We start from the raw sequence: 15,767 nt of genomic DNA, 5'->3' as shown, positions 1-15,767 counted from the left end.
CAGAACACAAAGAATGTCCATTGTCAAAACACATTTCAGGCTCCCATGGCAGGGATGGAGAATCAGGGAAAAGCATGAGCTATGAATCGCCAGAGAATTCCCCCAGCCTACCCCAAGGAACCCCATTGTTGGAGCAATTGAATTCCAAGCTTCAGATGGACTCCGATTCTCAGACTCAGGGAGCTAGTTCACCAGGGCCACCTACTTAGAAAAGATGAGTTCAGCATTATCTGTTCCTTTGGAATAAGTAAGGGATTGAGAAGGACAGAGATGTAAGCAATTTCCACCTGTGATTCTAAAAGTGCTTTCTTCTTCAGCCCAAATCTGAGCAGTTTCCGTGTCAGCCACACCCTAGGGTGCAAGCACACTGTCCCTGGACCTAGAGTCTGATTTGTACACTCAGGAGCCTCCAAGGAGGACAGAGATAGCCTCACAATAAACGCAGCGGTCTTCCTGGGAAGAGAAAGACCCTGCCGAGCCACTCCTGCCTGCCTGTCCGAGACCTGTTAGCTGAAACAGACAAAAATGTAAGAGACAGCCTGTTGACCTGCTGGGGCACAGGGGAGCCAGGAGCACACAGGACAAGAAGGAAGCCACATGGGGAGGCAGGCTATGAAGCCATCAGCGAGGGAAGGGCCGGGTAGGGACACCTGCCAGAGCTGGCCCTTCTAGCTGTTAAGTGGGGTCTCAATTGGAATAAAATTCTCTTTGAAAAAAACTGACAAGGTGGTTTTTTGGCTACCACTCAGCAATTCCCTTTGCACCTTTCTTAAGGAATTCCTTCTGGGAAGCAGCCCATGTGTTAAAGGAACGAACCAGCCCACTCTTGTTGAAGCTGGCCCCTTGTGCCTTCTTCAGTCCATTTCAGCAGTCACTGGACATCTACTCTGTACTTTCTTCTTTCTCTTCACCACAGAGGACCTCTTTTCTTGCTAGCACAATGCCTATTTCTCTCTTCTTTTACATTGTATTTTATTTTTTTGTAGAGACAGGGTCTCACTATGTTACCCAGGCTGGTCTCACACTCCTGGCCTCAAGCAATCCCCCTGCCTTGGCTTCCCAAAGCACTGGGATTACAGGCAGGAGCCAATGTGCCCAGCCCCTATTTCTCTTTTCATTGGATTCCCCCACTGGTGAACAATGGCTGGAGATACTGAAGGTGGGGGAGGGAGGCAATGGCAGGAGCAGAAAGGGAAGCAAAGGAGGGCTGTGACAGCACCACGTCTCTTAATTGGTATTCAGATTCTTGCCTGACTTGGTTTTGTCCCCAGCATTGGCCTGACTCCTAAAGGCAGCTTGCATTGGGTGACCTTGAGGGTCCCTGAAGGTAAGGGCTAAGCTGTAGAAGCATTGGACAGCTTCCCCAGCTCACTTGCCTCTACTTAGTCTACTGGAGGTGCCTCTGGGCCCCACACAAGCTCCAAGTAGACACACCCACCACCTACCTGCAGGGCACTGCATTCAAAGCCAAACAAACCTGAGACACTCTGTGTTATCTTAAACTGCACACCCACACAGTGCTCCTGGGAGCATCCAGGATGGGAAACAGCAGAGGTGAAGATTTCAGCCTGACAGCCAAGGAGACCCACATCTTGAACAAATATGCTTCTTCTGCTTCGGAATGTCTGCCCAAGCCCAGCAATTTCATCATCGTTTGCTGCAATTAGCAAGCCCTGGCCAACACACAAGGAGTTTATTTGCACTGATAATATCTCCCATCATCTAAGACCTTCCTGCCAAAGGTCACCATAGAGCCTGTCGGCAGGAATCCTTTTCTGGCCCACTCCTCTGCCATGTCAGGTGGGGGTAAGGTGTGAATGGAATTCCTTGTCTCTCAATTTTGAAGATGTTATAATCTAGGCTCAGAGCTTAAGGAAAATCCTGCCAGTTAGAGAACAAATCCAGGTGGAGCCATGGCATCCTCTTCTTTGAGCTTTTCTCACACTGACCACAGCAAATCTATCAACCAATATTTAGTGAGGACCTATTACAAATGAGGCATCACAGAAGACCCAAACATGTGCACATCAAAATTCCTGCCCTCACTGGAAGAAATCTCTGCTTTTTTGAGGAGATGCCATTCAGGGCACGTCAGGAGCTATGCAAGTGTGAACTGCACAACTCCAGGGAGTACATTCGCATGGAGCACAACACAGTGGCCCTGGATGTAATGATACGAACGTGTTATTCCCAACAGGAGGAGGTACTCGCCAAATGCTGTAGAAACAGAGAAGGGTGAGGTCATGTGGGGTGACAGGATGGAGGGACTTCAAAGTCCTGGGGCTTGAGTTTCACCTAGAAGGATGATCTGGATTTAGCTGAAAGGAGATTGATGCAGAAGACACTCCAGAGCGTAAAATCCCTAGAGGTAGGGGTCTGGTCAGAAACAGCTGGTAAAAGCTCGCAACAAACTGAACAGAATAGTTTGTCTGGAAAGGAGAGTTTATGTGGAGCAGAGGTAGGAAACCTGTTTAAAAATATAAACTGAAGTCCAAATACCACTGAAGGGTCCTTGGCTGAACTCTGTCCTACTAGAGAACCATGTCCTAGATCTTCCTAGAGATGAGAGGATGCTGGGTGGAGTTCATGGATAGGGTTCAGATCCAGCTCTGTGGCTGAACCTCCAAATGGATGCTCACCCAACGTGGGCAGCAGGCTCTTGTGCAGCCCCACTCCTGAGGACTGCACCCCCACTTTTCCTCACTGGGAGCCTAACATCTGCCATCTAATCACTGTGGGAACAAGGCTTTCCCACTCACTTCAGTTCATTCTTTAGAAAAGAGCCTTTCCTCATTTTCCTGCCTCCAAACCCATCACCTTCTCTAAACCCACACCCATCTTCCCTCCTTCTCCTTCCTCCTATCCCAGTGGGGGCAGAGGCTGGTCCTTCTGTGTTCCAGATCTCAAAACACTTCAGGGGTTTGTTGCAATTTTTACGCCCTCCCATTCTAAAATTTTCAACTTCCCCTCCCTACTTGAACTTTCTCTTCATTATTTAGATATGCTCTAGAATCCCCCATCTTAAAATGGAAACCTTCCTTAACCCCACACCGACCTCTAACAACTGCTCTATCTCTGTATTTACTATCTTCCCCACCAAGCTGCCCAACAGCCTTGTATACAGAAGCTTTCTCCATTTTCTTACTTTAACCCACATCATTGTGTCTTCCACAGCTGTCCCCCACCATGCCACACACACACACACACACACACACACACACACACACCACTGAAACTGCTTTTGCCAAGACCACCAGTGACTCCCAGGTTACTAAATGTCATGGGCACTCTCTAGTGCCTTCATCCTACTCAACTCTTCAATAGTGTTTGACCAGTTAACCCCTCCCTCCTTTTTTGAAGCACTCTCGTCTTTCTGTTCCTATGATGTCACTGTCTCCCAGTTTTCTCCTCTCTTGCTGTGCTTTTTGCAGCCTCCCTTTCCTTGAGCAAACCATACTAACTCTTTACTATTTGTACAAGTCTACGCACTTTATATTTCTAACTGCTTTAATCCTCAAAACAATCCTATGACATAGATGTTACCATTTTCCCCATTTTGCTAGAAAAGAAAACTAAGACACAGAGAAAAACTTTGCTCAGCTTACTTAGTAACTGCAAAAGACAAGATTTGAACAGACAGTTTTGGTCCTGAGTCTGTGCTGTTTAATGATACATTTTGCTGTCTCTTTACTTGTATTAGAATAGAATAGAATGGGTTGCAATAGCAAACAACCTCAAGATCTCAGTAGCTGGACAAGAGTCTATTTCTACCTCATGTTTTATGTCCAGGATATATCTTCAAGGATTCTGCTCCACAAAGTCACCCAGGGACCCAGGTAATGGAGGCCCCAACAACTAGTAGCTGCAGAAAGGATAGAGAGAGAGAGAGAGAGAGAGAGAGAGAGAGAGAGAGAGGAGAAACTGGAACATTACATATGGGTTTTTCAGTGTGATTTCCACTCACATTTCTTTGACTAGGACTAGTCCCATGGCCTTACCTAAATGCAAGAGGGATGGGAAATATTGGGAAGTAAATGGAATACTTGCTGAGATATTGTATCTGCAGTACTAAACTTTATCTTTTTATTTTTATTTTTTTAGAGACAAGATTTCATTATGTTGCCCAGCCTGGTCTCAAACTTGTGGGCTCAGGCGATCCTCCCACCTCATCCTCCTGAGTATCTGGAATTACAGACGTGAGCCACCATTCCTGGCTCACAATACTAAACACTTTTTTTCTTTCCACCTTTTAGGTTCAAGGGGTACATGTGCAGGTGTGTGACATGGGTAAATTTCATGTCATGGGAGTTTGATGTACAGATAATTTTGTCATTCAGGTAGGTAATCAGCATAATACCCTACAGGGAGTTCTTCAGTCTTTACCCTTTTCCCATCCTCCACCCTCAAGGAGGCTCCAGTGTCTACTGTTTTCTTGTGTTCATGTGTACTCAATGTTTAGCTCCCACTTATAAGTGAGAACATGTGGTATTTGGTTTTCTGTTCCTGCATTAATTTACTTAAGATAATGGCTTCCAGCTCAATCATGTTACAGCAAAGGACATAATTTCATTCTTTTTTATGGCTGTGTAGTATTCCGTGGTGTATATGTACCATATTTTCTTCATCCAGTCCATTCCTGATGGGCATCTAGGTTGATTCCATGTCTTCACTATTGTAAAAAGTGCCGTGATGAACATACTCGTGCATGTGTTTATGGTAGAATGATTTCTATTCCTGTGGGTATATATCCAGTAATGGGGTTGCTGGGTCAAATGCTAATTCTATTTTAAGTTCTTTGAGAAATCTCCAGACTGCTTTCCACAGCAGCTGAACGAATTTCCATCCCCACCAGCAGTGTAAAAGCGTTCCCTTTTAAGTACAACTTCACCAGCATCTTTCGTTTTTTTCTTTTTAATAACAACCATTGCAGTTTTAACTTGCATTTCCCTAATGATTAGTGAGAGTGAACATTTTCCATATGCTTTTGGCCACATATACGTCTTCTTCTGAGAAACTGTCTATAAATGCTGGAGATTCTCCAGACTCAGTCTTAGGCCCTCATCTTATTTTCCATACCTTTACTATTTATATCATGAAACTTCACTATTTTATATATTTAGCCCAGACCTCAGCTTCATTTGTAACTACCAATCTTGCCTATGTGCTTACTTGACATCTTTAAAAGGTATATAAAAAACTTGTTAAATTTACATATTCAAAACAAAACCCTTAGAGTTCTCCCTCATCATAATTTCTCTCCTGCCCTAACCTATCTCATTTCAATAAGTGATATCTCCATATATTTAGTCATTTCTGCCAAAAATCTGCCTCCTCCCTTTACTTCCCATATTCAACCTGTAACCAAGTCTGGATGAGCCTATCTTCAAAATAATGTTAAATTCACCCAGTTATCACCAGCACTGTCACTCTTGTCTAAACTGCCACCACCTGTTGCCTACTGCAATAGCTTCCTCCCTGCTCTCCCTATTTCTTTTCTGCTGCCCTTCTAGAACATTCTCCACACTGCAACCAACCTAATCTTTGTAAAGTACAAATCAGATTATGGATCATGCCACTCCTTCCCGCCTCAGTGGTATCCATCTTGCTCAGGGTTAGGTTCAAAGTCCTTGAAGGGACCTATAAAGCCCCCCCAATTAAGTCCCCACCTATTTCCCCAACAACATCCTATGCTATTTGTCCCTTCCTGCACTACTTGCCTGCCTCACAGCCCTTCTCTGAGTTCCTTGAATTTGCCACACTCTTACCAGATCAAGCCTTCAAATATGCTGCTGCTCTCCTGCTCTCATTCCTTAGAGTGCTCCTTTTTTTTTTTTTTTTTTTTTTTTTTTGAGATGGAGTCTCACTCTGTCACCCAGGCTGGAGTGTAGTGGTGTGATCTCAGCTCACTGCAACCTCTGTCGCCCAGGTTCAAATGATCCTCATGTCTCAGCCTCCTGAGTAGCTGGGTTTACAGGCGCACGCCACCACACCTGGCTAATTTTTTTGTATTTTTGTATTTTTAGTAGAGGCGGCGTTTTGCCATGTTGGCCAGGCTGGTCTGGAACTCCTGACCTCAGGTGATCCGCCCACCTCAGCCTCCCAAAGTGCTGGGATTACAGGCATGAGCCACTGTGCAGTGCTGGAATTACAGGTGTGAGCCACCACACCTGGCCTAAAGAGCTTTTTTTCATCCTCTACCCCACAAAGTCCTTCTCATGCATGGGTCTCATCCCAAATGTTACCTCCCAGGAGAGACCTTTCATGAGACCCCAGTGTAAATGTTGTCCTCCTGGTGTACTATCTCATCACAACCTACTCTTTTTCTTTATAGCACTTACTACAATTTGTAATTACACATCTATTTTGTGACTTTAATATCTTACTCTCATGGAACCATAGCTCCATGGAAGCTATGGTGAAATGTATTTTTGTTCACCATTGTATCCTCTGTACACAGTGTCTGGCATATAACAGGTTGCCAGTCAATAATTGTTCAATGAATGAGCCAATGATAAAATAACCCCTCGCCCTAGAATACGTCTTCAGTGATCTGCAGATTCAGCCTCTCACAGAGTTAGCTTACCATCTCCCCAACCCCTCACTTTTAATCCATGTGGTTATGACAAAGATATTTTGTTGCCTAGGTCTCCAGAGAATGTGCAGAATGTGATGGCCTAGAATGGGCCCACTGAGCCTGGCTCCTGAGGGGACCTAGGCAGCATTGCCTAAGGCTGAACTGCACTGAGTCACAGACAGACTCAGCAGGGTGGAGGTCTCTTTTATTCATTTTGTAAAAATGATTAATTAATAACTGACCTCCTTAGTCCAGTATGCAAGCAAGCTGACCGATCCTACTTTCCAACTCTATTGCTGCTACAACCAATTGCCACAAACTTAGTGGCTTTAAACAACACAAACTTATTATCTTAGATTTCTGGAGTTCAGAAGTCTGAAGTGAGTCTCACTGGCAGGGCCTCACTCCTTTCTGGAGGCTTGGAGGGGAATCTATCTCCTTGCCTTCCCAGTGTCTTGTATTCTTTGGTTCATAGCCCCTTCCTCCATCTTCCAAGCCAGCGATATCAGACTGAGCCTTCTCACACTGTCTCCTCTCCGGTTCTCTCTCTTCTGCCTCTCTCTTCCACTGACAAGGACCCTTATGATTTCACTGGGCCCATCCAGACAAACCAGGATAATCTCACCATCTCAAGATCAACTGATGAGCAACCTTAATTTCCACTACAACCACTTTGCCAAGTAACTCAACATAGTCATAAGTTGTGGGGATTAGGACATGGACATCCTTGGGGGACCATATTCTGCCCACCACCAACCTCACTCCCTTCCACTTCTCACTCCCAAACTCTACATTTTACCCACAAAGAACTTGAGACTCAGAATCATTATTCTGAAGAGCCAGGGTGGTAGGAATGAGGGCCTGCAGGAAACCACACTAGTTGCCTTGGAAAGTTTCCCAAACGTGCTCTGCCTGGTGTACTCTCCATACCACAGATCATCATACAGCATTCCAAATTTTTTCACCCGAAAATGAAGATAAGGATGACTGTCTCTCTGGGTCATTATGAGGATTCAATGAATTAACATTTGTACAGCGCTTAGGGAAGCAGGATACTGGATGAAAAAAGAGCTTGCCCTCTGGCTTCAGAAGTCTGGGTTCAAATCTTTTTTATTTATTTATTTATTTTTTTGAGATGGAGTCTTGCTCTGTCACCCAGGCTGGAGTACAGTGGCATGATCTCAGCTCACTGCAACCTCTGCCTCCTGGGTTCAAGCAGTTCTCCTACCTCAGCCTCCCAAGTAGCTTGGATTACAGGCGCGTGCCACCAAGCCTGGCTAATTTTTATATTTTTAGTAGAGGCAGGGTTTCACCATGTTGGCCAGACTGGTCTTGAACTCCTGACCTCAAGTGACCAACCTGCCTTGGCCTCCCAAAGTGCTGGGATTATAGGCATGAGCCACCACGCCCAGCTAACTTTTGTGTTTTCAGTAGAGACGGGGTTTCACCATGTTGGCAAGGCTGGTCTCGAACTCCTGACCTTAGGTGATCCACCCGTCTCATCCTCCCAAAGTCTTGAGATTACAGGTGTGAGCCACCACGCCCAGCCCTGGGTTCAAATCTTGGTTGCCCAACATTTAATAATTGTGTGACTCTAGCAGATTATTAAATTTTTATAAATTCCCTCAAAACTTCTATTTCCTCAAGTATAAAATAAGGATATCAAAAATACCCATCTTACAAGGTTGCTGTGGCGATCAAATGAGGTAAGTCATGCAAAGCATTTAACATATAGTAATTGCTCTAGAAGATGAGATACTATGACTATTATACTAGAACCCCTAATAAATTGTAGCTTTTCTTTGTTGTTCCGGTGCTTTATTTCGTTCTTTCATCTGACAGATTCTCAAATCTCAGCTTAAACATTGTATCTGCAGGAAAACCTTCCTTCCCCTTCTTTCCTAGGCAGAAGTAGTTAATTATTTCCTCCTGTGCATTTCCATAACACCCAGCCTACATTTCTATTACGGCATCAATACAATGGGTTGAATTAAGGATCTTGTATACCCCATCACCACCATACACATAAGAGATCGTGAGCTACTTGGGGGCAGGTTCCATGTCCCATTCATCTGTCTATACTCAGTGCCTGGTTCAGGGCCCAGGCAGTGAGATGTTTAAAAAATGTTTGTTGAGGCTGGGAGTGGTGGCTTCTGCCTGTAATCCCAGCACTTTGGGAGGCTGAGCTGGGAGGATCACTTGAGCCCAGGATTTCAAGACCAGCCGTAGTGAGACCTGTCTCTATGAGAAACAAATAAACAAACAAACAAAAAATGCCCAGGCATGGTGGCACACACTTGGAGCCCCAGCACTTTGGGAAATCAAGGTGGGAGGATCATTTGAGCTCAGGATTTTAAGACCAGCCTGGGCAACATAGTCAGACCTCACCTCTACAAAAAGAAAAAAAAAAAAAATAGCTGGGCAGGGTAGTGCATGCCTGTAGTTCCAGCCACTTGGGAGGCTGAGGTGGCAGGATCACTTGAGCCTGAGAGTTTGAGGCTGCAGTGAGCCATGATCATGCTGCTGCACTCCAGTCTGGGTGACAGAGCAAAAACCTGTCTCAAAAAAAAGAAAAAATAAAATGTTTGTTGATTGAATAAACATAAAATTCTATGTTACTACTTAGAAATTAGCATAACATAGAATATTTATTAGCTTTTTTGTCCAACCGTCCATAGTATCACTGTGTTCCCAGTATTCAGAAAGGTGAAGTGCACATTCTTTGTTTCCTGGGAGCAGCATTCCTTGGGGTTTGAGCAGAACTGGTCCCCGGGGAGAGCTACAGCAAGAAAGCAGGATTTCCCCATGTCTAGCCCCCTTTCCAGAGGAGTCTTAGGTAGTGTACCTCAGACCACCACCCCTCATTGTCAGTTTAGGGGCTTGCATTCCGTGGTTCAGCAACTTGGCCCCACAGAAAAAGTCTACCCCAAGCAGAACAGGGCTTAAAATCATATTTTCATGGGATGTCAAATCTCCTCTCTTACCTTAAATGAAAGGTATTATTTCTGAGAGGAGAATGTCACACTCCACCACCAAAATTCTGCTTCCTCGGCAAAAACCCCAGCAGTTTCTCTGCATGGCTGGCAGCTCTCCACCCAAGGCCAATGCTAGGAAATTCACCAGGCCCAATGCAAATCACGAGAGCACAAGCCCCTCTGTGATTACAACAAGGGAAAGCAAACTCAAGGAGCATTTGCTGTGCAAAAACGGGAGAGGAGAGGAGGAGATATGGTCCAGAGACACCAGCCCAGGCCTCACAACAGGACATAACTCCTCTCGGGAAATTTACCCATCACTTTGCCTAATAAGTAAATTATCCGCAGCTCAGCAACCTCTGAGCCTTCCCTGTAACAAGTGATATCCTTTCACCTTCATCTTTGGTATATATAAAAATATATCCTTCTTAGCTGCCAAAAAGCTATCAGCCCCTTGTCTCTAAGCGATTCATGCTGGAGACTCAGACCTCTTTCTGATTCACCCACATGGAACCTGCTCTCAGATAAAAAGCTTTGTATGGAGCTGGGGAGGGTGGAAAAGGTGTCAGCCAGTGACTGGATTCAAATAAATGGGAAACTGTCCATACCTTTTAATGAGTGAGAAGGACCAGGGGGAGCAGGTCAGAATGCGGCTTTCTGTCCCTTGAGCTCCCTGTTGTGTCAGCTTCCATGTGTGTGGCCTGGGGGCTGATCACGCTGTAAGTCCCCGAGAGTCCCAGGCGCACTGGCTGCTTACCTAGCTGGCAGCTCTAAGCACGGACACCTGTCCACTGCAGCAATATCTTCCCAGATCCGGGGGATTCTGGTCCTACTTTTCCTCCCTAGCCATTCCCAGAGGCTCCTGCTTCCTGACAGAGATGTGAGTCTCCTTTGGGCATAACCCAGTTGATTAGCTCAGGAGTCCTGTATCTTCTAGGTGCCCTGTGGCTGGTACCAACCTGTTCAATCCTAGCGCTCTCTGTGTTAAGCAGCTGGTCCGAGGGGCCACATGTTTTGCCAAGATGAATTTAGGCATTGACTTATGTGTGGCCTGCAAGCTCTCTTGGCAAGGCACCTCCTATCCAGATGTTCCATCACCCTGGCACCTGAGCCGACAGGGTGCGCCATAGCCTTGTGGAACCCTGACTGGACTTCTAGGGGCCCGCCTCCTCCAGAAAACTTCCAGTGACAAAGAGTGTCCTCCTGACCCAGGACTCTCCACTCAGAAATCTCCAGCTTGCTCCTCCAGCACCTCAGTCCATTGCATGACTGGGGGCTGTATGCAAACATTTGCTTTGATTTGTAAAATGATCCATATAATTAGGGAAAAGAGTTAAATAAAGGGACTGATTTCAGAGAGCAGGCTCTTAATGACACTAATACCTGACAAAAGGGGTCATTATGATAGGCTAATGGGCCTTGCCTGGCATTCAGCTCTCTCAGGACACAATCCAACACACTCAATTATCTGCTAATCAGGGCCGTTTTTGTCAGAGGTTATTGCCCTGAAGTATCAATTATAGGAACATTATTAATACTTTATGGAGAAACCACATGCATGAAAATGTTAAACTCATGGGGCGAGCCCTTCAGCCCCCTCACCACTTGGACCCATAAGATACAATCTCTTTTTACCTCCATTTACCTCCCCAACTGGGGCTTACTACGACCCATTGGGTCTGCTGGGAAGGAGCCAGGGCCATGATGATGTTCGCAATCCTGTCACCTGTGACCAAGCTGGCAATCCCAACTCTTAATGCCACCAGCTGGCAACAGTGGCTTAGCCCAAAGCCAAGGCATTACTGACTCAAGATGTGAGGGGGAAACAGGGAGCCACTGGGGCTGCCAGAACAAGAAGTCTCTCTCTCCCTCTCTCCCTCTGTGTGTGTGTGTGTGTGTTTCCCTCTTCCTTACTATCTCTCTCTCACTCTGTCTCTTTCTTTCTCTCCCTCCCTTTTCTTTTCCTTCTCCTCCTCCTCCTCCTTCTTTTCTTTCTCTCTCTCCTCACCCCCTCAATGTGGTCCTTTCAAGGAAGTGGAGAAGAGCTGGAAGGAGGCCCGCCACTTCAGAATACAGTCTGCTCAGGACACGGTCTACGTTGCTTCCTAGAACCCACGGCTGCCTGCTGGACACTCGGATTTCGCCTCTAAGGAGGCACCATCCAACACAGAAACGAGGAATAACTCTAAAATGTGTTGTGATATAGAAGACAAAACGTGATAAGAACTTTAGAGCCAGATCAGTCCTGATTCAAATCTCTGTTGTACCACTCGCTGTCAGCAGGATTTCAAGCAAGTCACTCAGCCTCTCTGGGCTCTAGTTTTCCAATGTCCTGAGAGGCAGTGTATCATAGTGAAGGAAAAAGGAGGCTTCAGGATGCCGGCTTTGCCACTTACTAGGTGTCCAAGCTTGAGTGAGTTATTTAGCCTCTTTGGACCTGTTTCTCACATGTAGGGCAGAGATGGTTACATCCATATGCGAGAGCCCTGGTGAAGGTTAAACAATAACGTGCGCACAAGGGGAGGACAGTACCGGGCACATTTCATTCACAGGGAGCGGGATACTAACTTTGAGGTGGGGTTCTGAGGTTGAAATATTTGTTGCTAAATAATAATGAGCCCAAACACTCAGAAACAGCAAGATCTCTCTGCTCCTTCACCCTTGAATAATTAAACAATTGCCAGTAGGACAAGGGTTTACTGGTTTTTCCAGCTGGGAAAGAGGGTGGTAGTGATCCCCTGAAAGTCCATCCAGTGTTCTGGCATCCTGGGAAAGTGCCCAGCCTGCCTGGGGGAAGCTGCCTTTCCAGAACAGATGGGACTCTCCACACCTGCGGCCCAGCAGGCCTAGATCTGCCTGTTACAATCAGGACTACTTGCAGAAAGAAGACTTGGTGCCTCGTCAGGATCTCCTGTAATCTGATTTATGCAGTTTAATCTCATGAGAAAAAGGAAGCAAGAAGAGATAGGAGAGTCTGCTCTGCTACTTAATGGTCTCTCTCTTCTTTGTCGACTTTACTCTGTGGTTGAGGAAGTGGAAATTTAAAATATGGTTGTGTTCATGCATTCACCAATAGTTGTTGAGTACCTACAATGAGTTAGTGATGTGATCACAGTCTAGAAGTGGGAGACCAACTCAAGAACAGATCAATTCTACTAGAGTTTGATCTACAAAAGTATCTATCTATATGCCTAGAGGTTCCTATAATTCCTGGTCAAGCTAAAGGAATGTGAGTTATTCCATCTGGGGAAATGAGCCGAACCACAGAAATGCAAAACGCTCAAGTGTTAGGAGAATTATCAAAAAATGGGTGGTCATCTCCAGCTCAACCGAATACAGACATCAGAGAAACAAATTTTCTATAACTATGAGGTTTTAGGCCAAGAGGCTTAGCCTAAACATCAATAAAAATGCAGGAACAGGCTCTGCAGCCTCTTACCTGGAGACAAGAGTCAGCAACTGAAGGCGCTTGGTTGACTTTGGCAGAATCCAGTCCAGTGCAGAGGGAGGACCAGCACTACAATTCCGTGTCCACCTGGTATGGCCAGAAAAAAGGGAACCAGCACTTACAGGCAAAAGGCCTCGAAATCCTGCCTGTGACAGCCTGACCCACGGCTCAGTGGTAGGAAGTGTAGGTGGAAGGAATGAAGGTGCTGAGAATGCGCCCTCCTGACCCTTGATTATGGCTTATAAATGTGCTGTTTGGTGGGCCTGCGTAATTAGTGTTTGTGTTAAGCAGTTACGGGGTTAAGTGCTACCAGGGGTTTCATCTGGGCTGACAGAGTCTGAGCTGCAGAGTGGGGTGGTTGCCTAGCAACAACACCTGTAGCATATTAAGCAGCCAGTCAGCTTTGTCAACTTCTAGCAGGGGCTTTGTAGAGCGGATGACAGGGAGGAGGAAGGTTTGTGGGGCACAGAGGTGGGAAGCTGGGCAGTGCGTCTCAGGATGCAAGAGGGTTCTGGGGAAATCAAGTGTTTGTGTGAATTCCACAAGAACAGCTTTATGTCTATGTTCCTCAAGCAGGAGAAAGATCAACAGCTCCAGGTGTGACTCCAGGACAGATATCCTCAGTCTTACTGTCACCTGTTTCTTAAACCCTCACAGCAGCAGCTGAGTGAAATAGGAATCCCCCTTCCTCAACCCAAGCCGCCTCTCAAATAAAGTGCCTCGAATTGGGTGATTGGAGAGGGAGGGATGAGGGAGAAGTACTTTCATGGTTTTGTTTTCAGATTCAAGAAGAACAGGGGATATTTCTGCTGACTTGTCTTTGAGGCAGCAATCACAGAGAACAAAGCAGAGACCCTGAGAGGGTAAGATCTTTCTCACCGCCTTCCCTTCTCACCTCCCATGCACTTCTCTGGACTTCATCTCATGCACGCCTGAGATACGGCTGGAAAAAAGAACAGATTTGAAGAAGGGTAGGGAGCTTAGTGATATTGCTGCTGCCTTTGTAGTATTCACGGCCTAGCTAGCCTTCTCCCAGATTTCCAAGCTGCCCTGAGTGGCGGTGGAGGGATAGAGTGGTGCACCTTCTAAGAGTGGGCAATCCAGAATGAAGCACTAGCAATCAGGTGGCGTGGGATCAACTCTGCTTCTGTCACTTGTAAGCCAATAGCCTTTGGCCGATACCTGTCCGGAGACTCAATTTTCTCATCTGTAAAGTGGAGGATAATTATATGTGCTCCACTTACATTATGAAGATCAAAGGAGGCCACTTAAGTAAAAGCATGCTACGAAAGCTATAAATCCTCCTACATGTATAAGGTATTAGTATTACAAAGAAGACGCCAATATATCTGCTCTTTCAGAATGGCCTGAGCTATCTGCTGTTTGGCCCACAGCGAAGAGCAGAGGAGCAGCCACGTGGCTGTGTTGCCGGGTAACTTGGTGGTAGAATGGCTCTGAAAGGAGGCCTATTCAACTCTGCTATTCTAGGTTCACTGGTTCAAATCCAGCCCTAGGCCAACAATTACTGTAATCACTGGGTTTGGAATTCAAGAGTCTGACTTTCGGAAGACCTTTTGCTTATCTGTGACCCATTGAGTTTTCACCACAAACTTATGCATGCGATTACACGGGAAGCCGGGAGACTGCAGAACCTGGCTTGTGGTCCCAAACACAGATCCACCCACCCTCCCCTCTGCAGGCCAAGGCTGCTTCTTCTAGATTATCTTAAAAGGCAATCTGGGGGCTGAAGGGTACGTCGTTTGCCCTCTGGGCTTGGAAATAAGTATTGGCATGGCCGAGCCACATCTGACACTGCCTTTAAGTGTCCTAGGCCTACCTGATCCTCCCTGCATGACTGAGAAAGCAGGCGTCTGGCTTTCTCCACCACAGTTAAGAGAGCTCCTCCTCCTACCCTTTAAGCCACACCACATCTGATCAGGAAAAAAAAAAAAATAATGTCTGTGTATATATTCAGAAACCAGCAGATTTAAGGCCCATCCAGGCTGAAGTAGCAACTTGCCAGCCCAGAATGCACCAAGCCTTCTATGTGATTTTGTGGGTTTTCTGCCTGTGTGTCTGTGGGGTCTGCAAACGCCCTGCCACACCCAGAGTGACAGACGCTGTGTGTGTACGCAAGCCGCTCGCTCCCCGGAACCCCTGCTCCCGTGTTGTGCCGTTATTTTCATGCTCTGGGTTATATTTAACTCAAGTCATAATATTTGGGGGGTTGGAAGCCTGCTGTTTCACCAAGAAAGGCATTTGAATATTCTCAGTTCCAGAGAATTCCAAGGACTCTGGGAAGAGTGAGGCGGTTGCCCCAGATTTGCCTGACACATCGTGATCACGTGGACTCCATTAGTGGAGGGCTGAGGTGCTGAGCAGGCAGCCTAAAGGAATGTTGAGAAACAATGAAGACGAGCCCTGAGTGATGTCAGCAGGAGGCTGATGCCTCTGGGGGTCCCAGGCAGTCGCCTCACACATCCCCTAGGGGAGGGAAGCACTAATTGGCGACACCACCTGCCTTGTTACCCCCACCCCCCACCTCGTACACCCCATGTCAATCCGAGGGGATGCAGAACCAAAGTCCCACGTGATGTGAGGGGAGGCGTAACTCAGCTCATCCCCAACTGAGGCTCTCACTCATCTCATCTCCAATAAGAAAAGCAAGCATCCGAATGGAGCCCCATCTAAATAGTGGGGGTCACAGTTTTGCCCCAAAGAAGGCCTGGCAAGGTTAGCATCGGCAAAGTACAAGTCATCCATAAAGGGT

The 15,767-nt window shown here is 46.4% G+C and overlaps 1 long non-coding RNA gene across 1 annotated transcript in view; it reads right to left on the bottom strand.

The window, feature by feature from the left end:
- Nucleotides 1-15,767, bottom strand: part of LOC117975034 (uncharacterized) — a 345,337-nt gene that overhangs the window by 314,706 nt on the left and 14,864 nt on the right. Inside the window, exon 2 of the long non-coding RNA XR_010113389.1 lies at nt 12,989-13,084. This is a non-coding gene — a long non-coding RNA (uncharacterized LOC117975034). The remainder of the gene's footprint in view (nt 1-12,988; nt 13,085-15,767) is intronic.

Source organism: Pan paniscus, chromosome 9 (assembly GCF_029289425.2).
Source record: "Pan paniscus chromosome 9, NHGRI_mPanPan1-v2.0_pri, whole genome shotgun sequence".
Lineage (NCBI taxonomy): Eukaryota > Metazoa > Chordata > Mammalia > Primates > Hominidae > Pan > Pan paniscus.
This window is presented reverse-complemented; position numbering and strand designations above follow the sequence as displayed.